General features: G+C 50.8%; 1 protein-coding gene across 1 annotated transcript in view; it reads left to right on the top strand.

Moving 5' to 3' along the window:
* Positions 1–5029: 5029 nt before the first annotated feature.
* Positions 5030–22776, top strand: part of TRAF5 (TNF receptor associated factor 5) — a 37584-nt gene continuing 19837 nt past the window's right edge. Inside the window, exon 1 of the mRNA XM_006198740.4 lies at positions 5030–5137. The gene's annotated coding sequence lies outside the window, so the exon portion shown is untranslated. The remainder of the gene's footprint in view (positions 5138–22776) is intronic.

The following is a 22776-nucleotide window of genomic DNA, read 5'->3' on the forward strand; positions in this document are numbered from 1 at the left end:
CACAGAATTAAAGAACCTCCCCACTCCACAAAGGCAAAAGAGCAGGAAAACACTGACATTCTCAAGATGATCCCATAGTAACCTCAAATTCAAGGCAGAGATGTGGAGCAGCCACCAAGAGTTCCTGCTTCCTGGTTGTCACGCCCTTGTGTGTGGCTGGACTTAGTGACTTGCTTCTGACCAACAGAATACAGCAGAGGTGATGGAATATCACTTTTGTGGTTAGGCTAAAAGATCGTGACTTCTGTCTTGTTAGACTTCTTGGCTTACATGCTTTAATGAAACAAGCTGCCATGTTTGCTTGGCAAGCATTTGAGGCAAGCCCCCTGCCAACAACCAGCAAAAAATCAGGCCCTCAGAATAACAATCTGCCAGGAACTGAATCCTGCCAACAACTATGTATGTTTGGAAGTGGATCCTTTCCCAGTTGGACCTTCAGATGACTAGAGCTCAGCCAACACCTTGACTGCAGCCTGTGAGAGGCCCTGAAGCAGAGAATTCGGCTAAGCTATGCCCAGATTTCTTAACACCACAGAAGCTGTGAGTTAACAAGTGTTGTTTTGAGCTGCTAAGTTTTGGGGTAATTTGTTATGTGGCAATAGAAACTAATACAATGGATTAAATATATGCCATTTTAACAGTTAAAAGAAAGCTGGAGTGACTATATTAATGTCAGACAAAGGTTTCAAAGCAAGTAATTTTATTCCTGGGTCTGCCTAAAGAGAAAGAAAATGTTTGTCCACACAAAAACTTGTATTCAAATATTCATAGCAGCATTATTTATAATGGCTCACAGTTAGAAATAATCCAAATATCTACCAGCTGGTGAATGGATAAACAAAATGTAGTGTATTTATACAAGGGCACCCAATGCAGCAGTTAAAAGGAAGAAGAACTACTAGTATATGCAGCAAAATGGATAAGCCTCCAAAACATGATGCCAGTTGACACAAAGTGCCACATACTAATTTATATAAGTTTTCCAGAAAGTGGAAAACTATAGAAACAGGAAGCAGATCTGCTCTGGCCTGAGTCCAGGGCTGAGGTGGGGATTGATGGCAAAGTACACAAGGGGTGATGGATTTGTTCTCAAATTTCATTATGGTTATGGTTGCATAACTGTCTACACTTACTAAAATTAATTGATTAGGTGCATGGTATTGAAAGTTTAACAGCAAAACTGTTTTAAAAAGGGAAAAGTATGAAACAAAAATTATGTGTAGTGGGTGTGGCAGCCCCAGATGGTGTTCCGTAACGAGAGGCCCTCATTGTGTCCACAGAAGATCGCTTGGAATTTCTCAGAACAGAGGGACAAGGTCATGGAATACTGAGGCATGGCTGAAGTCAAAAACATTTGAACTCTGTCAGATTTTCCCAGGATAACCCCTTCCTGAGACTATGTCTTTCCTTCTTCACCCTTCTGTCCTGTTTTCTGTGAAACAGAGGATGTGGTTACAAGAGCAGTGTTTAAAATCACTTCATATAGAGTAGGCACCAAAAAGAAGGAATACAGGGAAAAAAGAACCCACAACGGTCTTCCTTGTTATTGACTTATTACAATAAGTCCAACAAAACCAAATTGTGCCAATCAAACCTCTGATTTTTCTTTACATTTCCTCAGGCTAAATAATAACCTTCAAATTTATAGTTTGATGTCTTACAGTGACTGTTGCAGAATTAATATGTTAAAATGTCTTTCCAAGCACTGATGGGAATCACATGTGTGAATCTTACGAAATGAACTGTCAAAATGGACTGAATCCACATTTAGCCAAGCATACAATGAAGACAGCAGGCCTAATTTTAAAATGTTAAAAATCTCATTTCTTCCATAAAAAGGTTGACTATCAGAATATCAAACCAAGAACAGAGAATGGGTTGGGTGATTGTGTGTATTGAGTGGGGGAGCCCCTGGAACAAATACAGAATATATGATCACAGGGACAGAATAAGTCTGTTTTTTTTTCAAATTGGCCCTGAACCTAGACGTAGCAGGTGAGAATAAGGTGAAGCCAGTAGAACAAAAGAAACATGGGTCTTTCTTGAACTACTAAGCTAAAAGTGCAGCTGCTGGATCCATGTACTTAAGAGATGCGTGTTCATGCCAAAACGTGCACACAAATGTGTATAGCAGCTTTATTTATAATTGCCAAAACCTGGAAGCAACCAAGATGTCTGTCAGTAAGTGAATGAATAAACTGTGGTACATGTACATTTTTTAAAAAATTACATCTATCTTGGGGGAAGTCCCTGTCCCCTCCAGCACTCCCCGCCTCTTTTCCTGTGGTGGTCAGCACAGTTGCAGGCAGAGCTGGGTAAAGTTTATTTGATGAAAACAAAGGGACCACACATCACTGGATCAAGAAATTAAATACACAAAACTCACAGACATTCATTCACTTATTGTCTCAGTGCAAGACCCACTTAGTGGGCAAGCGAGAATTCTATGTGTTCAGGACCCTAAGGTTCTGCTCTTTGCCTGGGAGTGGTTTGCTGCTTTATCACACTTTCCATGTGTGGTTTCATTACGGGCAAAGACTTTCCACTGTAACTTGCATTTGAAGTTAGAGATGCACTCTAAGACCCAAGGAGAGGATTATTCCTCTTCATCTGATCTCACTGATCTCTCGGTGATAGAAGATATGACCTTTTACCTTGCTGTAGCTAACCCATGATACTGATCAGTATTTTCACAAAAGGGCAGCCTGAGGAAGAGAATGCATCCATCTACTATTCCAGTAGGTGGCGCCCTCCACACTCCATCAGCACCATCATTCCATTGACAGCCAGGGCTGCCATTTCTTACCTAGCCAATTAAACAGCTTTTATCATTATCAATTTATCCAGCAAATTAAACAGCTGAAAGCCATATCTGAAGTCTGGGGGTAATCTCAGGGTATTTACAAGAAACATATTAAAAGTGTAGCTCTTCTGTGCAAAAATTTAGTGTATTGTCCAATCCTGCCCTTATTTCTTTTAGATGAATTTAGCTTGAAGACTGGGTTCTGTTTATAACATTGCAAATATTTTGAGAACACTAAAACTGCTAAAAATTTATCTCTGTCTCAAAGTTGTTTTGTTTGAATTCACACAAACCATTTTTTTTTTTTGAGGGTCAAGGTGGTGTAGTGGCTAAGAACACAAGAACCAGATTACTTAGGTTCAAATCCCACCTCTCCCATACTATGAATTTTGCAATTTGGGGCGAATTGTTCAAGACATGAGTTTTCCCAGCTATAAAATAGGGCTGGTGATTAAATAGAGTAAATATGGATGAAGCATTGAGCACAGTACTGGTGTATAATAAAACTTAATGTTAGTTACCATCTGAAAGTATTTAGTGTTTGTTTTATATGTACATTTATGTCTTGTTTTTCCCATTCATCTTCAAGGTCCTTGAGGAAAGGGATAGTGCCTCCTCCATCAGACTGGACTGGGTCCTAGGGTTTGTTTTCTCTGTTCTCCCAGACACCCTGCCCAGGAGTCTGTGACCAACAAGAGGAACTGGGAACATGTCCTTGAGTTCCGACTAACACCCATCTAAAATTCCTCTACCTTCCTGCTTAGACTTCTAACCTTGGAGTTATGCAACCCCCACTTCCCATACTAAAAGATTCACTACCTATCCCAGCATCTGGTTCCATCATATTTAAAGCTTGGATATCATTCTTAAGACAAATTGGCTGTTTCATTCAGTTGATGGGGAAGAGGGGTGGAGAGAGGCAACTGAATTATAGTCAATGACAGTACCAGGGTCCCGAGCACACCTGTATATATGCACACTAGACATTTGTGTTTCTCACCAGTGAAAGGAGATATACCTTTACAAAACGTACTGATTTGTAGCATGCTGGGCAGGTAGCGGGTAGGGGTGGATAATGAGAGGAAGTGAGCGTAGGTAACCATAAGAGAAGGTGCCCATAGGCCCAGACTCCCCAAGGAGTGGTTACTCTGGCTCACCAGCCAAAAGATTTGAATCTGGATTTCTGGTTCTTATTGAAAAATAAGAGATCAATTTGACAAAACATTGTAAAATGATTATAAATCAATAAAAAATGTTAAAAAAAAAAGAAAAATAAGAGATCAGACAAGGACAGGCTGGCACGGAGCCTGGCTGAGCCTCTAGACCCCACACGTGGTCTTTAGTGTACCAGTGTCCCTTCACTTCCCTGTGACTACAACCTTCACCTCCCTCCTGTATGTTTCCTGCCTGGCTCATATGCACACCTGAATTGTGCTTTATTCTGCGAAGGAGCTAGAATTGGAATTCTGGTCCATTTCATTCTCAGCTCCATGATCTTTATGCTCCACCAATCTTCACAGAAGAGATGTATGTAGAATACAAATATCAATCAGAGCATATACTCATGGAGAGAAGTAGTGCAAGAAAGAGCCCTACATGGGAGTTGGGAGATCTGGACTCAAGATGTAGCTACATCACTTCCTGAGTGTCTCACTTTGGGCATGTCCATTCATGTCACTTCTCTGGACCTCAGATTGCTCATCTGCTAAATGGGAATGCCCAGGCCTACTTCACAAGGTTTTGAAGATGTTAAGAGATGCTTGGGGAGAAGTTGGTACAATGGCCCGCCCTACAACTCCAAGGGATTCCTAGGCCAGCTGCAAGGAGGAGGGCCGGCAAATTTGTACTGCTGTGAAGGAAGGTCTGGGTGGACAGATTTGAGCCAGACCTCAGACTTTGGCTGCTGGATCAAAATACGAAAGGACTGGCTGAAATTGGTTATGCCTGATTGAAGGGTAAGATGTGTACAGTTCAAAACGCACTTGAGGGAAATCAGAGATGATTTTTATTTGTAGGTACACATGATTCTAGTGAAGGTAGGTTAGGTTTCTGACTGGCCGGGTAACAGTCTCTCAGCCTCCTGCCCAGCACCTTCTGGTGCGTCCGCCCTTCCCGCCGGCCGGAGCCCCTCACCGTGACCGCTCCCCTGGCCCCGCCTTAAGCCCCGCCCTCCCGGGCCCCACGCCCGCAGCCCTCCCTCGGAGGGCGGCGCTCCGCGCTCGGGGCTCGGGGGTTGACAGCCGAGCCCCTGCCTCGCCGCCCGCCGCCCATTCGCCGGAGGAGCCGCGCGCCCGCTGACCGGCGCCAGCCCGTCACCCGCGCACCGAGCCACACGTGAGTCCCGGCCGATCGTCGCCTGGGGCGGCCGCGCCGCGGGGATTGAGCCCCACGCTGTAGGGCTGGAGTGAGGGGACCGAGGAGCGCTTTTCGGTTCGTCTCGTTGACTGTGAAATCGAAAGCGCCGCGGCGATAGAAGCCCCGCAGCCGCTGCCTCACGCCCCGGGCCGGGTTGCGGGGACCCGGGCCTGGCCTCCAGTCCCCGTCGCACGGGCGAGTCCTCGACGGGCGCGGATGCTGGACGCGAGACGGTGGCCAGGCGGGCAGGAGCGGTGGGGCCTGGACTCAGGGTCGGGGATGCCTGAGGGGCAGGTGTCCCCTGATGTGGACGAGTGGGTGCGGTGGCGGGGGTGGCGAGGCAGCTGGGTTCCAGGGCTGCGAGCAGGTTTTCTTAGCAGAGGAGGGGTGTGGCGAGTGTGCGGACTGGGGTCACGAGCTGGGGAGCGGCTCCAGGGCGCGGCTGTGGACTGCAAGGGCCAGGTTCAGGTTGGGGTGGGCAAATGGGGGAGGACTTTGAGGCGTGCCCTGCAAACCCTTGGCTCCCCGCACTGCAAACCCCTGGCTCCCGCTGCATACCCTTCGGCAACCCCTCCCTCCACTTTTGCAGGACTTTCCAACCAGAGCACTCCGGAATGAAACTTTAATATTGGAATGAATGAAAACCTCCAGGAACTGTTCGATTTCGCGCGCTCATTTAGAAGTACCACCCCTCCCCCCACACACACCCCGAGGGGAGCTCAAAGGGGTCTTGGAGGAAACCAAGACTCACAGAGGTTGAAATGAGTTGCCCAGGGACAACCAGAGAATTGGTGGAATATGCGTTCTGCACACCACATTGCCTCCCCCTTGTTACTGCTCGGCAGGGTGTTGGCAGTTCTGAGAATATTCAGTGAATCCTGGGGCCATACTCTTGTTAGTAACCCCACTGGGCGTCTCCTCCGACTTTCTCGGCTGGTTCTGCCCCCTCCTGCAGAGTTTCCATATTTGGCTATTTCAGATTTACTTTCATCAGAACTCAGCTCGCTGTGGCACGCAGGGTTGCTACGGGCTAGCGATGAAGCGGGTGAAGTGCAGTGTGGCTCCCGGCCCAGGCTGCTCCCTGTGCACCCCACACTCCACAGCCCTGGGCTCTGACCCGTGTCTTATGAAGAACAAGCCTCTAGTAACCGATTGAATTCAGTAAATATTTATTGGGCAGAGACACTGGATGAGGACTGGAGTAAGGCCAGTAGAATATGTTCCTTGTTTCAGAGATATTTGCATTTTAAAAGGGCACTGGAAGACATAAAATGTAAAGAAATTGGTTGACTTGCTTCTGGGAATAGAACAGTTCTGGGTGTGTGTGAGATAATTTTAGGCAGAAAAGGCTGGATTAGGATCTTTCAAATCCAGAGTGCAGCTGCCTGCTCTGCCTTACACCCAGACAGCTGAAGACAGGGGTGTTAACACAATTGATGGATTGGATGAAAACCTTATCAACTGCTCACTCCCACCTCCAACTCTACTCTCATTTGAATGAGAGAGGCAGAAATTGCTGTAGGAAAGACAGGTGTGAGATGGAAGCAGAAAATGGTTTTTTTTGTTGTTGTTTTTGTTATTGTTTTGAACTCAGTGAGATGGGTGGCTCTCAGATACTGGAATCTCCCTCCCTGGGTCATGGACAGAGGTAGGAGAAAGTCTCCTGTCTGAGTCAGCCTATGAAAAGTCCTGCCAGAGGGGAGGCATTGGAGGTGATGACTTTCTCAGGTCTTCTGGGCCAAGGTCTGTGGCAGGAGGTGGGGTAGGATAGACCGTGTTTCCACCTGTCAGCAAGCATCACCTGAGTTCCCACTGGCCATGGGTGGCAGGGTGGTGGAAAGAATATGGAAAGGTGATGGGTGGTCACCCACTGGAAGTACTAACTGTAGCGACTGGGATTTTTCAGTGGAGATTGTGCAAAGTGAGGGAGCTGGATGCCTCTGAGTCAGTCCCACTAGGCTCTCCATGGGAAAGGCTTGTCCGCGTTTAGACAAACAGATCTTCTGCGATTATCTCAGCTTTCCTGGAGAGGGCCCCAAAGAAAAAATAATAATGCCTTGTTTTTAAAGCTCTTTCCTTTTCAAAGCATTTTCTCATCACTCTTGTCATTTTGTTCTCACTTTGTGCCCCGTGATACCCTTGTGAGTCAGGCCAAAGGAGGATTATTCGTCACATCTCCCAGATGGTGAGGATGAAGCCCTGAGCATGACACAACCCTTCAGCCTCCACTGCTGGGCCGGGCCTGGGTCTCCAAGGTCTCTGGCCCCTCTGCTTCAGGCCCCTCACCCTGGTTCCTCAGAGAGCTAAATCCGCCCACCTCCTCAATCTGAGGGGTTGTCAAGGGGACGAAGACTAGTGATGCCCATATGGTCCGTTCCCAGCAACGTGGAGCAAGTTCTCCTGGAGACTGTGTCCTGGCTGCTGCATGAACAGACACCCAGTCTGAATTTTACCCAGCTGGGCAGACCCAGGGCAAGACTTGTGTCTGTTCTTGTTTGTGTCCTAGAATCTGGCACATGTAGACCTAAACAAATGTTTGCATTGAATTCATTTGAGCCCTGTCTCCCTTGGGCTCTGAGCAGCCAGGGACTGATGGCTGGGGATCAAGTACTGGGTGGGGCTCTGGAGAGAGAGCTTGAGCTGCCAGCAGACTTGCTTATACCCCCGGAGTCAGAATAGCATCGTCCAGTTTGCAAATCGCCCAGCTCATCTGATTAACTTCTCACTGCCTTCCTGAGAGCAGGGGGGGTGGAGGTGGGGGAAGGTGGGTGCTGTTACTTCCATTTTATCTGGTTGCAGTCTGGGCCTCAGAAGTGACTTGACGGACTTCACAGCACATAGGGACTGGCCAGGACCCCAGTCCAAGTCTTCTGATTCCAATCCATGTGCTCCTTTCATAGTATTCTGGCTAGAGGAAGCCAGGATTCAGGGCTTGAGGGGGAGGGAACCAGAAAAGCATTCATCAAAGTCTGCCTGACACCTCTGTCACCAAAGGGGGGTCTTTAATAAGAGCTGGTAGCCCAGGGGGAAGGCACGCAGTGGCAGACCCAGTCTCTGAACAACTCTTCCTGTCCAGGTGGCCGCTTTTTCTGAGGTTCCTCTGGGGCAGGAGTTGTCACCCTAGCAGAGTGTAGTGGGTAGGTCTCTGTGTGTGTGTGTTGGGGTCAAAGGGGTCACAAGCTGCAGGGCAGAAGCTGTCACCAGGGCTGCTGAGGCCAGGATCAGGCCCCAGTGAGTTTGTTGCTTTGCCCAGAGCGAAGTTTTATTTGGAGAGTCAGACAGAGGTGTTCCCTAGAGGCCCCCGGCAAGCCTTGTGCGGAAGTGAGCTGGAGGGCCAGGGAGAAAATAAAAGCGAAAATACTCACCTCACAGAAAAATTCAAAGTCCATTTGCAGTGACCGTGATGAGCACATTCTGAGGCAGGTGATGATGCAGGCTTAGACCGCGCTGCAGCGGGAGCAATGCGCATCCAAGTGTCTGTGCACGTTATGTGGCCCCAGTGTTAACGGAGGAGCCCAGTGAGTGCCCCTGGGGGAGGGGGTGTTTGCGGGATGCATTTCACTTCCAGCAGATGTACCCGCCATCAGCCTCCCTCCTCACCAATTCGGAGCATCCCTGGAATTTCCCCTACAGATTTTTTTCTCTCAAGGAAAAAGTGCTCTCCTGACCTACGGGAGGGCACCTTCTCCACCTACACACCCACACTGGCCTCTTGCCTCTCCCTGTCACTGCCAGCTTCTGGCTTTCCCTTGCACTTGGCGCTGTCTTCCTCAGTCAGCGCAGTGCACCTGCTCTGCGGCTCAGATAGCCCTTTGCAGGCCTCCAGGGCCTGGTAATCCTCAGTCGCCAGCCGCTCTGCAGCTGTTGCCCGTCTCCCTGGAGGGTGCCACACTGTCCCCACTGACATTCCCTTCCTTAACCTCAAGCTTCTCGTCCTCCTCCTGCCCTGCAAGTGCCAGAGTGGGGCCGAGGCAGTGTCTTTAGGCTGGCTTGCTGTTCCCTGCACTCCTCTCCCTGGAGCTGCCCTGTGCACCCAAGGTTACCCAATGCTCTTAAAGAAAGGCCAGTCAAGTCTCCATCTCTCACCCAGCTCTCTTCTTGGCCAGTTTGATTTGTGATACACAAGATCTTCACTGTGATGTTTCAGGAACCCCTTAGACACTCATCCCAAGCAGCCTCTCCCTCCACATTGTCCCTGACCCTTGTGGAGATCACTGCTGTCCCTCAGTCACCTCTGTTCTGACTCCCCAGCCAGTCCTGACCTACTGTCTATTCTCAGGGCAGCCGCATGAGTTCCTGTCTGCTGGACCTGTTTCCTGTACTGCCTGAACTGTCCACGCACTCGCTTTCCTGCCCTTCTGTTTTCTTTTCCACATTGTTGCAGAGGGGCCTCCTTAATGCACGGTCTAATCAAGACCTCCTCCTTCCACTAACGGCATAGTGGAAGCAGTGTGGACTTCAGAATCTGGCAGATTGTGTTCAAATCTGGGTTTATGACTTGCTGGCTGTTGTTGTATGATTTGGGCAAGTTGCCCATCTTCCTTGAGCTTCTGTATTCCCACCGGTAAACAGAGATAGTAATGTCACCCCCTTGGGGTTGCTGGAAGGATTAAATGAGCAGTGTATACACAGAGCCTAGTGTCTGGCAGGTGTTCAATAAAGCTGGTTTTCTTCTTCCATGTTTGACAGCATAGGGAGTTGTGGGGTCTCTGGGGAGGTAGAAAATGTGTGTCTAGCCTAAAGGCATTCGAATTTAAGTAAAAAACAGACAAGCACAAAGAACTGCCACATAGCAGGGTGGACCATCATTTAAACAAGTCTATTGCTGCCGCTTTGCAATCTCTAGACCAGGCTGACCTCAGGGGCAGGGTTGGTGAACTGGGATGGGGCGTGGCACAGTGCAGATATGCTGGGCCCGGCTCTCTGCAGGCAGAGGACAGGGAGGGGGGCTGGCAGCATCGGATAAAGGAGGCCCAGCCCCAGAGGGAGGATTTCAGGGGCAGGTTTCCAGTCTTTTAGAAGGATTTGTGGGCAGAGCAGTGCAGCCTTGGAGGAATAATAGTGCTGGGCAGGGAGGCAGGTGAGGGACCCAGCAGGGGAGGGGAATACAGGCATTGGCTTGGTTACCAGGAGCAGAGTGGTTACTTCAGTGGGGACCAACTATGAAGTCAGCAGAATGAGGAATGACTCGAAACAGCCAGGCTGTGTCCTGAGCCTCTGTTAAAGGGATCCTTGATGCTGGAGGATGGAGGCAGGTAGATGAGGTTAAGCTGAGCATGTCCTGAAAGTCCCTCTTCTGCCTTCAGGACGTTGGGACTCTGAGGAAGAGGCTGGGCAGAGATCTCTGATACAACCTAGGAAAACCACGCTTCCCTGGGTTAAAGGCAAAATAATGTAATATAAAGTGAAGGCTTCAGTGCTGAGGAGATGCAGAATTAAAAAAGTGATTAAGCAGCTGGGACGGACTATTCCAGGAAGTCCTCGTAAAAAGTGAGGAAAGGCAGACCGGAGGGAAGGAATGTTGGACCATAGGCAAAGGCATTTCTAAGGGATAAAGGAAGGAATGAAAGGAAGTTCCTCTTACTGAATGGGAAGTAGATTATTCTAGCGCAGATTGATGTGGAGGTGGTTTTTATTAAAAAAAAAAAACACCTAATAATTTGGGATATTGTTTCAGCTTCTCAACAGCACTCCCACAGACCTACCTCAAAAAGTTCGGTGTCATGAATTTATTTTGGATGGCCAGACGCTAAGTTCCTTCAATCCTTCCGTGATACTAACAACTCTGTACATATGACTTTAGTGGTTCCCGGCCACTGGGTCTTTCTAGCAAGTGTGACTTCTCCAGCCCCCACCTCTTCCTCCTCACAAGTGTAATGCTGTGTTTTCTCAGTGCCAGCTCTGTTTAGGCCATGTCAAACACCTGACTTATCTATTCCTAATTTTCTTCACATCTTTTCTTGTGCCTAAGATGCCTCTTGTTTTAATCTACTAATCCATGCCCCTCTCACTCTTTTCAAAGAAAACTCAAAATCCATTTCTTGTCGGGAAGGCTGGTCCCTACAGGCGTGCTCAGGTTCAGTGACCTGCTAGGAGAACTCATAGAATTCAGCATGCAGTCAATACAGCTAAGATTTATCACAGTGAACGGATGCAAAGCAAACTCAGCAAAGGGAAAAGGCAAAGTGGGACAAAGTCCAGAGGAGACCGGGCACAAGCTTCCAGTGGTCCTCCCCTCTGCTAAGGTGCTCTGTCTCCAGAGCTCCCTGTCAGTGAAGGGCCACTTTTTATCTTGCTGTCGTCACCAGACAACTGGTGTCATTCCTGGCAACACCTTCTCTCCTCCCCTACAACCAACCCCCGATTCCAGCCACCATCCCCTCTCCCCTGGGCCTCTGCAACAGTCTCCTGTAACGGGTCTTCCCTTCTGTAGCTGCTCCTCCCTCATCTGCCCTCCTTTAACTGATTCACCTCATCTCTGCTCCTATGACTGGTCCTCCCTCACCCTCTCACTCCAGCAAAGCATCCTCCACACAGCAGCCTGACTGGCCTTTGAAAAAGCCATAGTGTTATCACTTACACAGTCTTTCCACAGCCTCCCATTACTCTCACAATTCCAAACCCATAAACACTACCATGGGCCTGCAATCTTCTCCAGGTTATCTCCCTCCACCCTTCATTCTGCAGCCTCTCTGGGTTTTTGTTTTTGGGTTTTTTTTTTTTTTTTGCCATTCCTCATATGAATGGAGGAAACTTCCTTCCTTCTAGCCTTCGCCCAAAGGCTGGTCTCCCTTTGCTCTCCGATTGTCAAAGTTGGCTTTGAAACGCTAGGTCGGCAGTAACACAGGTGTGTCCAGACACAGTGGAGAGAGACACTGGAGAGCTGTTAGTTCGTATGTGATCTTTGATGTCAGGACAGTGTGGTTTGAGGAAAGCTAAAGGGACAGGGTGTTTTAAAGTGTGTGTTTGGGATAGGGGTAGGATTTGGGGGTCCCTAATGTCAGATGTTGCTGTGAAGCCAGGTAAGATGAAGACTGGAAATTGACCATTGGCTTGGGTGACCCAGAATTCCCCGGGCCCTGGGTGAGAGCAGTTTGGGTGGCTTGGTGGGGGTGTGAGCCAGGCCAGAGGGGGCTGAGGGTTGGATTGAAGAGAGGCCAGTGGAGACAGTCAGTCCACTCTGTGAGAGTGAGGGTGGGCGCAGAAGTTTAGCTGAGAGAGGAGGGACGGCTTGCATCTCAGAGAAATACAACAGTGAAAATTGTTTGGGCTGCTTTCATCTGGGAGAGACTTGTGATTGCGTGAGTGCGGATGGAAGGAGCCTGCTGAGAGGGAGAGACCCCCCAGGAGGTGGGAGTCCAGGGCAGGTGGGCGAGCCTGGCCTGGTTCAGAGGCCATCTCTGCCGTGCCTTGGGGGGAGAGGGCAGAGCAGGGCCCAGACAGGACGCCGTGCAGTCTTGGTGGCAGGAAGTGGAGGTAGCCCTGGTCTGAACACTTCCGTTTTGATCTGTGCGGTAGGAAGTGAAGTTTCCTAGGGAACCTGGGGGCATGGTCAAGGTTTGTGGAGGAGAGAAAGGTTTGAAACAGACACGAAAACAAGAGTGAATTGAAAGGGAAGCCTGGCCCAGAACTCCAGTGCCCGTTCGCGTGACCAATTCTCCGGAAAGGGACTCTGGCAAGTGTGATTTTATGTCTCTGGTACCTCCTGAGGCACCTCAACCAGGGGCCCACACCTGTTGATTGAATTGAATCGTTGGCCCGTCTACCTTTAAAAATCCTTCTCAGCATTTTCTCTCCTTGCCAGGTGCCTGGCTGCCCATTCAGGGGCTGGACACCTCACTCAGGGGCCCATCCATGTCGGGAGGATAAGGAGCACTGTTCAGTCTCCACCCTTCCAGCCCCGTATGGCTGGGCCCTCCCCCTCCTTACACGAACTATCCCCCACCCCCGCCTCCCGCCCCAAGTCAGCCAGTGTTAGCCAGCTGTGCCTTCTCTAGCTGGGACGGGCAGAATTTCCAGACTCAGAATTGGTGGAGATGAAGTGTCAGGCACTGGGAAGCACTCTCAGGGGGAGAGGGGCTGTCCTGCTTTCTGCAGAAACCACAAGGCTGCTGTTCAGTCTTTCCGTCTGTTTAGTGAGTGCCTCTCCCATGCCCGGTTCCAAGTGTCTCAGTATTGGTAGCTCAGTAAACCAAAGAAGCACTCCTGCCCTCTTGTATTCTGGCAGGGAGACAGACAGTAAAGAAGTGAGCATAGACCGTCCCATGTGATAATCAGTGCTCTGGAGAAAAATGCAGCGGGCGATGGGGTCGCCAGGGATGTCGTGATTCCACGTGGGTCAGCGGAGGCCTCACCTGTGAGGTAACATTTGAGCACATTCCTGGGTGAGGAACCAGCTTCAGGAGTCAGGGGGAGAGCATTCCAGGCAGGGGGCCAGCAAGCAGAAGGCTCTTCTACCCGTCAAGGAAAAGCAAGGCTGGTGTGGCTGGAGTGTGTGAACAGGAGGACAGCACTGGGGAGTGGGGTCAGAGAATGGAGGCCGGGTCACAGGACTCTGAGGACACTGGCTTTTACCCTGAGTGAGGTGGGGTCATTGGGACAGAGGAGTGACATATCTGACTTCTGTTTTTAAAAGGCTCAGTCTGACTGCTAGGTTGTGAACAGACTGTAAAAGGTCAGAGCAGAGGGGGAGACCCACTCGGAGACAAGGGCTGCAACCACTGGGGAGATGGTGGTGGCTTAGACTGGGGTAGTTATGCTGAAAGTATGACAAGTAGTTAGATATGTTTGGAGGAAGAGCCAATAGGATTTGGTGTTGTGAGATAGAGAGTAAGAGGAGTCAAGGATGAGTTTTTGGTTCAAGGAACAGGATGTTTCTGGCAGGGAGACAGATGATTGGTGGCACCGTTTTATTAAGGTAGTGGAAGGCAGTAGGAGGAGCAGGTTGGACGGGGCTGGATGTGTTATGTTTGAGATGCTTAGTGAACAAACACGGTGCTATGGACTAGGCAGTCAGGATGACTCCCATTCAGGGTGGAGGTCCAGGCTGCAGATTGACACCGGGACATTGTCAGCCTTAGATGGCATCTAAGGCAGGAGCCAAGATGGGCTCACCAAGAGCACCAGTGTAGGCAGAAGAGGGAAGGGATCCAGCACCAGCCTGGATGCCTGAGGGGTGGGGAGTGAGGAGGGGCCAGGGAGGAGAAGGGGACCCGGAAGCTGGCATGGTGGTCCAGCTCGGCACATCTCACACTGTGACAGTCTGTACAGTTGAGCCTGGGAACTTGTTAAAAAAGCAGACTTCTAACTACTACTGAGAGATTCTGATTCTGAAATATATTAATTAGGGTACCCTAAACTATTGTAACAGCTAGGCTCCCAAAACAGGTCTGCTTCTCTGGGGTAAGTTGTCCAAGCCAGCATTTTCATCATGCTCCAGGGCACATTCTTAGCAGAGCATCCAGGGACTCAACCCCTGGGGAAACTGTCACCGTGCTTTGTGCCCGGGCATACTCCCCAGCAGAAACAGGAACTTGAGGTCCTGTCCCACTGTACCCTCTCCTACAACAGAATGCGGTTCAGAACCTCTGCATGCAGCAAGCACTGAATAAATGCTGGCCAGGAGTGAAGAATGGACCAGCATGGATATTAAGTGCTTATTTTTGTGCCAGACACTGTGTGCTAGTAATTTATGTGGCTCATCATGTTTACTCTTAACTCTGAGCTTCAGAGACAGATGCTATAATCATTGTCCCATTGTCTAGATGAGGAAAAGGTGACACAGGGAAGTGAATGGCAGAAGAGACTGAGCCCCAGTGGCCTGGTTCCAGAGCTGATCTCTAACCATTGGACTGTACTGCCCCTCATCAAGACCTTTTTTTCCAGCCAAGACACAGAGCCAAGGGCACTGGATTTGGAGCCAGAAAGCCTAGATTCAAATTCCTGCCCCAACGTGTGTTAGCTGTGTCATTTGGGGCCTAGGGACTTGACACCGTGGGGCCTCACGTACTTCATTGGAAATATGACCATGATAGTCCCGTGGGGTTAATGTGAGGCCTGAGTGTGATGTTACATGTGAAAGTACAAGTTGCAAATTTCTAGTATACGGAAGGAAGGTATGATTATCAACTTGAAAAAATCAGACTGTGGAACCCCTAAGGGTACCCAGAAGAGCTGCCTGAGGGATGTGGATTGTAGGAAACCCAACAGGCCTTGCTTAACCAGAATGGTTTCTTTATACAGTCATTTATTTGCTGATGTTTCTTCATGAGATTTGGTTTACTAAGATTCACTGTGTTTAAAAAACTGGGACACATTTGGCTGGCTGATCCCTTAAGTCCTTGCACAGCTGACTGGCTCAGTTGTTGGGGGAAAGCCATGCAGATTCTGTCTTCTTCCTTTGGGTCCCCCTCCCGGGCTCCCCACCCGCCTGCCCTCCCCTGTCATCCTCATCAGGCACATAGGACCCAACAGCCCGGTGTCAAGCGTTGAATTGAGGGACTACAAGGCTACAGCGTTCTGGGAGCTGGACTCTAGCCCATGTGTGGGCTGGGGGTCTGCGGCGGGTCGGGGGGTGCCTGGGAAGCTTCTCCCCCGAGGGCTGGGATCGGAGGGCTGCCTTTGGTCACACCTGCTTCCTCCCCTGGCCTCAGCCCGAGCTGGCCTCACCACTGGCCAGGAGGGGATTGCCTATCTGCCTCTCTCGGGACGTCGACTCATGCCCCAGCCACAGACTCTCCCAGCTTGGGGGGCGGTTGGCAGTTGACAGTACGTCACACATCTGTGGGCAGCTTTGGAGATGGGAACCTAACCCAGCGGCAGCTGTGCGTGAACTTTGTGGGCAGATGAGGCACAGCCAGAATGATGTTGGCCTTTGGGAGCTAGAAGTCATCAAAAGGTCAAGCCACAGTTTCTGGCTCCTCCTTGGCACGTCTGTTCTGTAGCCTGTCTAGGGCAGACTCCACTCTCTCCCCTTTCCTTGGAGCACCCTTAGGCCATGGAGGGTGGGGCTGAGCCCCAGTCCTCACTTAAACATGCTTCTAAGTTCCAAGCTAGATCTGAACTGTGGTCCGCTGGCTGTTGCTTGAGAGCATGCTGAAGTCTCCATCACTTTCTGAGAGCCTGTGCTCTGTCTGCCTGTCTATGGAGAAAAAGGATGGTCAGGAAGGGGGAAGAGGGAGAGACTGAATCTGAGATGGTAGCCCCGTGATAGGATGAAGTGGGGATCCCCGCCCACACTCGGAAATACAGTCTGGCTAGGGGTGAAGGAGACTTTCACAGGAGGAGAGGTGGGAATTTTGGCAAGAATCAAGGGTAGAGGGCTGACCCAGCTTCAGGGGCCCCTGCCAGGAGCCTCCTAGAGGTGTGGTTAGGGGTTACAGGAGAACCAAAAAGTACAGTGTCCCTGGGGCCGAGGGATCTTGGAGTTTCCAAAAGGAAGTGTCAAATGCCACATAAAGTGCAAGGGAGAAGTGATTTAGGAGAGAGTAATTATATGATTATAGCTTAGATCATCACACGAATAGAATATGCTTTTCCAAACTATGTAGGGGCTCACTTCACACCCCAACAGTCAGATGATTTGGGCCCCCAGCTTGTTCAAGGGCAGAGTGCAGATGGACTCGAGGGAGGAGGGAAGGCTGCAGCGAGCTGCCAGTGGGATCTGATGAGGGACCCAGGTCTGAAGGCCCTGCTCTGGAGCCAGGAGTGGAAGTCGAGGGAGGGGAGAGAGAGGCTGGTGTTGCTGGGCTGAGGTTGGGGACTGCAGGGTGGGTGATGGCGTGGGAAGGGGTGGGGTAGAGGTGTGAGGAGTCCAGACCCACCGCACTGCATTTCTGTTTCCCCATCAGTGTCTGCGTGGAGCAACTTCTCAGCAAAGGAATGATTTACAAAAGTGACAGACTGACTGACAGAATGTCTTGTGGGAGATTGTCCAATGTAACCATGAATTCAAAATAATACATTGGGTGAAATGGGAAGGAAAATGTGTTTGGAGAATAAAATAGAGAAATGAGAAAAACAGCAACAGAAAGGTAGCTCAGGGTAGAGAAAGAGCAGTTAGCTCAGTTAAGGGCCCCAGGAGAGGGGGCGCAGTGCCTTGTGTAGGGGAGGGGAGGTATCTGGAAAACCATGGAAATAGATACAGTTTGGTGCGTGCACCGGGAGGAAAGACAGCAATGTGCTGTGCCTGCCTGCACCGTTATTAAGACCTTAGTAGGAGTAGTGTCTGTAGGGGAGGGGACCGTGGGAGGCATGGGGGGCAGGTGGTGGGGCTCACAGGACTCAACTCTGTCTTCAGACCGACTACTCATCACTTTCACTTCTGGGCCTGGGCAAGGGCACGGGGGTAGGAATACGAGGTTATAGGAAAAGTGAAGTCCATGCCCAGCGAACAAGTGAGTGAGGAAACATATGGAAGCGTGAAAAGAACATAGGAGGGAACTGGGAGAATTTGGACCAGTCTCAGGGGCCGAGGTAGCTGCCTTCTCACTTGAAGGGCTGTCTTTGGAAAAGGGAACAGGCCTTCTCCCTGTGGTCCCACTCCTGACCTCCCTCCCTTGGACCTCACTTTTCTCATCTCGGTGAACAGCACCACCTCTTCCCCGGTGTCGGGCCCCAAATCCTGGAGTCAGCCTCAATTCCTTCCTGCTGTCAAGGCTCATATTTAGTCACCAAGTCCTCTTAATCCTATTGTGAAAATATATCCTAAATCGCCTCCGTCTGCTCCATTTCCTTACCCCACCACCACCATAGGCCAGGCCGGCACCGTCTCTCCCCAGCTGTTGCAGCATCTCCACCTGGACGTGCATCAGCCTCTTCGCCGCTCCCCCCGCTGCCCCCAGGCCCCACAGTCCACTCTGCACTCAGCATCCGGGGTGGGCTTTAGATGCCAAGGTAGACACTGCCCTTGGCTCCTTAAAACACTCATGCTGCTTCCCATTGTTCTGCTCTTAGAATAAACCCTAACTCCTCCCTGGGGGCCCCCAGGCCTGTGTGATCTGGCTTCTGCCCCACCTCCTTCTGCTCTTCCTTTTGTCCCCGACACTTGGACAGCACTGGCCTCCTTTCTGTTCCTCAGACATGGCAAGTCCTTTCCCAGAACTGACCACTGCCCATGCTGTCCCTCCTGCTGGGATGTCCTTCCTGCCATTCCCCGCACTTGCTCCTTCTCATCCTCCAGAAAGCTGCCCAAGGCCTGCCTCCTCCATGAGGCCTTCCAGGCTACAGTGGCTGCCTTGGTTTCTTGGGCTCAACATCCTCCTTATTTTCTTCAAAGAGCTGATCGCAATCTGTAATTACCCCCTTTGTTACTCCCTTGTCTCCTCCATTAGGTTGTAAGCCCCACATGAGCAGGCTTGGACCATCTCTGTTTGGTGCCTCTCTGGCCCCAGAGCCAGATACAGTGCCTGGCATGTTAGGCAACAGTTTATTTTCAGAGTGGAGGGGCTCTGGGGCAAATGTTTAATAATAATAATGATAATGATAATAATAATAATAATAATAATAACCACCACCACCACCACCACCACCCTGGTACCTACACTGTGTATCACCATTATAAGTGCTTCAGGCTTGTGGGGGAGGGGCCAGCACACTTTTCCTGTAAAGAACCAGATAATGAATAGTTTGGGCATTGTGGACCATGTTGTCTGTGGCACAACCGTTCAGCTGCCCTGACAGTGCAGAACTGACCACAGATGATATATAAATGAGTGGGCGTGGCTGGTTCTGATAAAATTAAAATTTTCTCAAGTGTCGGGCCTGTGGACCCCCAGGATAGAACCGTGATCTGAGTCCAGGCAGGTCCACCCAACGTCCACAGAGGTAGCGGCTTCTTGGCTGACCTTGGTGACTCGGGGAGGAACTCCAGCTCTTCCTTATCCCCCGAGGGCCTCCACTGCTTCCTGGCCGTAGGACCTCGCCAAGATGCCTCATTTGAAAAACAGGGGCACTAATAATAATGTGTACCTCATAGCGTTGCATGTAAGTTAGCTGGCTCTGAGCCTGGCCTCAGCAAGTGTAATCCCGACCCGTGTCCAGTTCCATTCACATCTTTTCATATCATCCCCTTGCCCTCTGTCTGCCTCGTCCAGATTTTCCTCAGTTGTCTTCGTGGCCTTCCTTCCAACAGCCCTTCTCCACTGAGGCCTCGCATTCATCCTCAGTTTCCCCTCTTACGAACTAAACATTGATGGAGCCCTCCGTGCTGGGCCCGGGGTTGGCTGCAGGGGGTGCTGGAGGCTAATGGGGACAGCCCTCCCTCGAGCAGCTCGAGGAGCCCGCCCCGGACAGCAGTGGGGCTTGCGAGGGAGTTGGAGCTGAAGCGGAGAGGACTGGCGTCAGAGCTTCTCGCAGAGGAAGCTCTTGCGTGGGAAGTTCAGCAGCCGTTGTTTTTTCCCTCTTGCTCTAAGTTCGGAGAGTAGATCTCAAAGGTCTCCTGTGGCATCACCTGGAGCTGGGTGGGCTCTGGATGGTTCTGAGCAGGAGAGAGAGTTCCCTTCAAGGCTTCCCTGCGTGAGACTGACTTTAAGGCAGGAGCTGCCACAGCCCACGCGGCGGATGGGTGCCCTCAGCCCCCAACCCGCCTCCTCTCCACCCGCAGTGCTTTGTTGCACTCCCAGAAAATGAGGAACTGCAGGTTTCCTGACAACTTGGAGAGAAACCACACTTCTCTTCAAAGGAATTAAAAACATGCCCCCATCATCCTTCATCCCGTGTCCCAGAAGATCTTCTTTTGTGAAAGTACAAGGAAAAAAACAGACATCCTCCTTCTGCCTCTGCAGCACCAAAGCCAGTCATCCCACGGATGGGACGTGCTGTCACACGTCATCTGGCTGTTCTGGGGTCACATGGTCCCCACGAGGCCTCTCCGTCATGTTAGGCCTGACGGAAAATGGCCTCGTTATGCCTGCGTTTCTCCGAGGCCTTTCCTCTTTGTCTAACCTGTGTGGTTAAAGGGTAATGAAAATAAAACCAGTCTGTCCTGGAGGTCATGCCGTGGTTCTGTTATTGTGTGAGGCTGTGGGAACAGCGGGGAGGAAGAGAAGATCATGAGTCGGAGCTGAGCCCTAGCCCTTGTCTCGAGGGTCGGCGCCTTCAGAGGAAGGAGCTTTCTGAGCCGTCCCACTGCTCACCGCGCCATGCGGGGATGGACTAGACAGAGGGCCTTTCTCCTTCTTCCTCTTCTGCTGCCGCCGCCTCCTCCTCCTCTTCTTCTTCTTTTCCTTCTTCTGTTTTATTTTTAATTTTCCTGGTAGTAACTATTCTTTGTGGAAAAGCAGCATCTCAGAATTCAAGGGCCAGATGTGACTCTGAGAAAGGGAACCGCCTTCCTTCAGGAGGTGAGCATCTGGCTGTCCGGGCCAGGGCCATTCTCTTCTGGAACACTGCCCAAGGCACAGATTCCAGCATCTTCCTGAGTCCCTGCCTCTTGAGAGTTCACATTTTAATTTTTCCTCATCACTAACCACCATCTCCCCACCTTTAACTTAAGCCTGGGACCTGTCCCTGGGTCTTGGGTGGGTTTGGGGAGTAATGTATTTGCACCTGGCCTCTGTGGCTGAAAGTGAGCCTCGGGGAGTTGACTCCTTAAGCTCCTGGCAAGGCCTGAACAGAGCTGAGAAACGGGGGCAGCTCACCTTTCAGCAGCCCGTCCTATGACTGGGAGCTTCCTGGGCTGGTGTGGTGTTGCCTGTCGGGTTTCCATGGCTCAAGGACCTCCCTGGGGGACCTGACCAGCCTTTGTGTCCCCACCTTCTCACCTGGGCTCTGTAAGTTTCACCATGAGAGAAAGCACTCTCTCGACTCTCAGTCCCCTCCCTTACACAGAGCCTTGGGAAGGGCCACAGGCCTCAGTCTCCGCCCCACCCCTCCCTGCAGGCACGCATGCGTTTAACAGCAGCCCCTGGACCCTAAGAATTGCTCTTACCCAGCCGTTAGCAGGAGGGCTCTCAGACCTAGTAGGGGGTGGAGGGTCACACAGGCTGAATGGGGGTTCCTTGGGGGAAGCAGCACAGATTAAATCCCAGATAGGAAGGAGCAACACGGGGCTGAGCTGTGGCAGCGGGTGTGTGTGGGAAGGCCCAGACGGCCGACTTCAGTACTAGCTTCAAGGAGCTCACCCACTGCTGTCTCTCTGGGATGTCTTCTCTCTCCAGATCTTATGTTCCTGATGTAAGTCTAAACCTAGTATGTCAAGTGCTGTCACTAAGATGACAACCAAATTACTTGCAAAGTGTAAAAAAAAAAATTAGGCAGTTTTATAACCATTATTGATACCACAAAAGAAATGTGGCCATTGCTCGGAATCATATAATTTATTCCGGAAGAGATGTTAGATGTCAGCTGGTCTACTCACCCCCATTCCCCTAAGACTGTCCCTAAGGCCCCCAGCTTGGCTATGTCTCCTCCCCGCATCCTTTGCTCTCCTTGCTTCTCTCCTTCATCCTCTTCCACTGGTGCCATCATTACTCAGTCTTCCAGACTGGAGCCTGGGAGTCAGCCTCCACTGTTGTCTCAGCCCTTCCATGGAACCCATTTCTAAATCTATGCATTTTCTCTCAGACATGCCTCACAAGCATGGCTTCTCTGTGCCGCCACCTTAGATCAACTGCCATCACCCTCCTTTGGTCTTTTGTAATAGCCTCTTCCCCTCAGCTCCCCGCATGGGCCTGTCCTCTCTGTCCGTCATCCCTAAAAAGATCAAAACTGGGCTTCCTGACGATGCCTGACACTCAGGGCTCTTCGCGATGAGCTCCCCGACCCCCTGCACGTATCTCACAGAGACCTGTTTAGCTGATCCCAGTAGGGAGTTGAGTTACACAGGAATCAGCTACATAGTTGATGGCAAAACTGGGAAGCCAAACCCGAGACTCAGAGTGAGGCAACTCCAAGATCACTCGTAGCAGGAAGCTACCCGCCCCCTCTAGAGCTGAAGGGACGAAGAGAGGAGATGGTGTTTCAGAGCGGGGGAGCTGGGGGCCTGCCTGGTGGGAACTAGTCCAGAGAGAGAGGGGCCCCTGGTGGTGATGAAAGCCGTGGAGGAGCCAGGCACTGTTGAGATAATGCCCACCACCGAGGGGTGAGGGAGGAAGGGTCCACTTCTCCCCTCCTCCCACCCTGCAGTCTCCTGCCGGTGTCTCTCTCTCTGGCTGAGCCAAACCAGAAGCTGGGGAACCCTGGAAACAGAGTTTCAGGGGGAGGTCCCCCCTCATCCCACCTCATGACCCAGACCAGGGCAGAGGCAGAGAGGGAGTGGAATCTGAGAGCAAACAGGCGGATGACTGGCCTGTTCCCCTAATTCCACTTAAGCTACAGTTAATCACTAACTGTTCCAGAACTTTATGATACCTTCTGGGAAACTGTTTTATCACCTTCATCTAGAAAACACTTCCTCCTTCACGATCAGCAGAGATGTTTTCTTCTCTGTGGAATCAGCACAGACACCTCCGAAAGTGTAAGTTCCCCCTCCTCTGGGCTCCAGCAATTTGTTTAAATCTCTCCTCGTGGTACTTGCCACCAGGGTATTGTGGTGTATCCTCCCCCTGTCTGATTTCCTCTGCTCCACTTGGAGTCCCGCAAGGGCAAATGTGTTGTCACAGGTCTCTGCATCCTTTTGA

The sequence above is a fragment of the Vicugna pacos genome, chromosome 23, assembly GCF_048564905.1.
Source record: "Vicugna pacos chromosome 23, VicPac4, whole genome shotgun sequence".
Classification (NCBI taxonomy): domain Eukaryota; kingdom Metazoa; phylum Chordata; class Mammalia; order Artiodactyla; family Camelidae; genus Vicugna; species Vicugna pacos.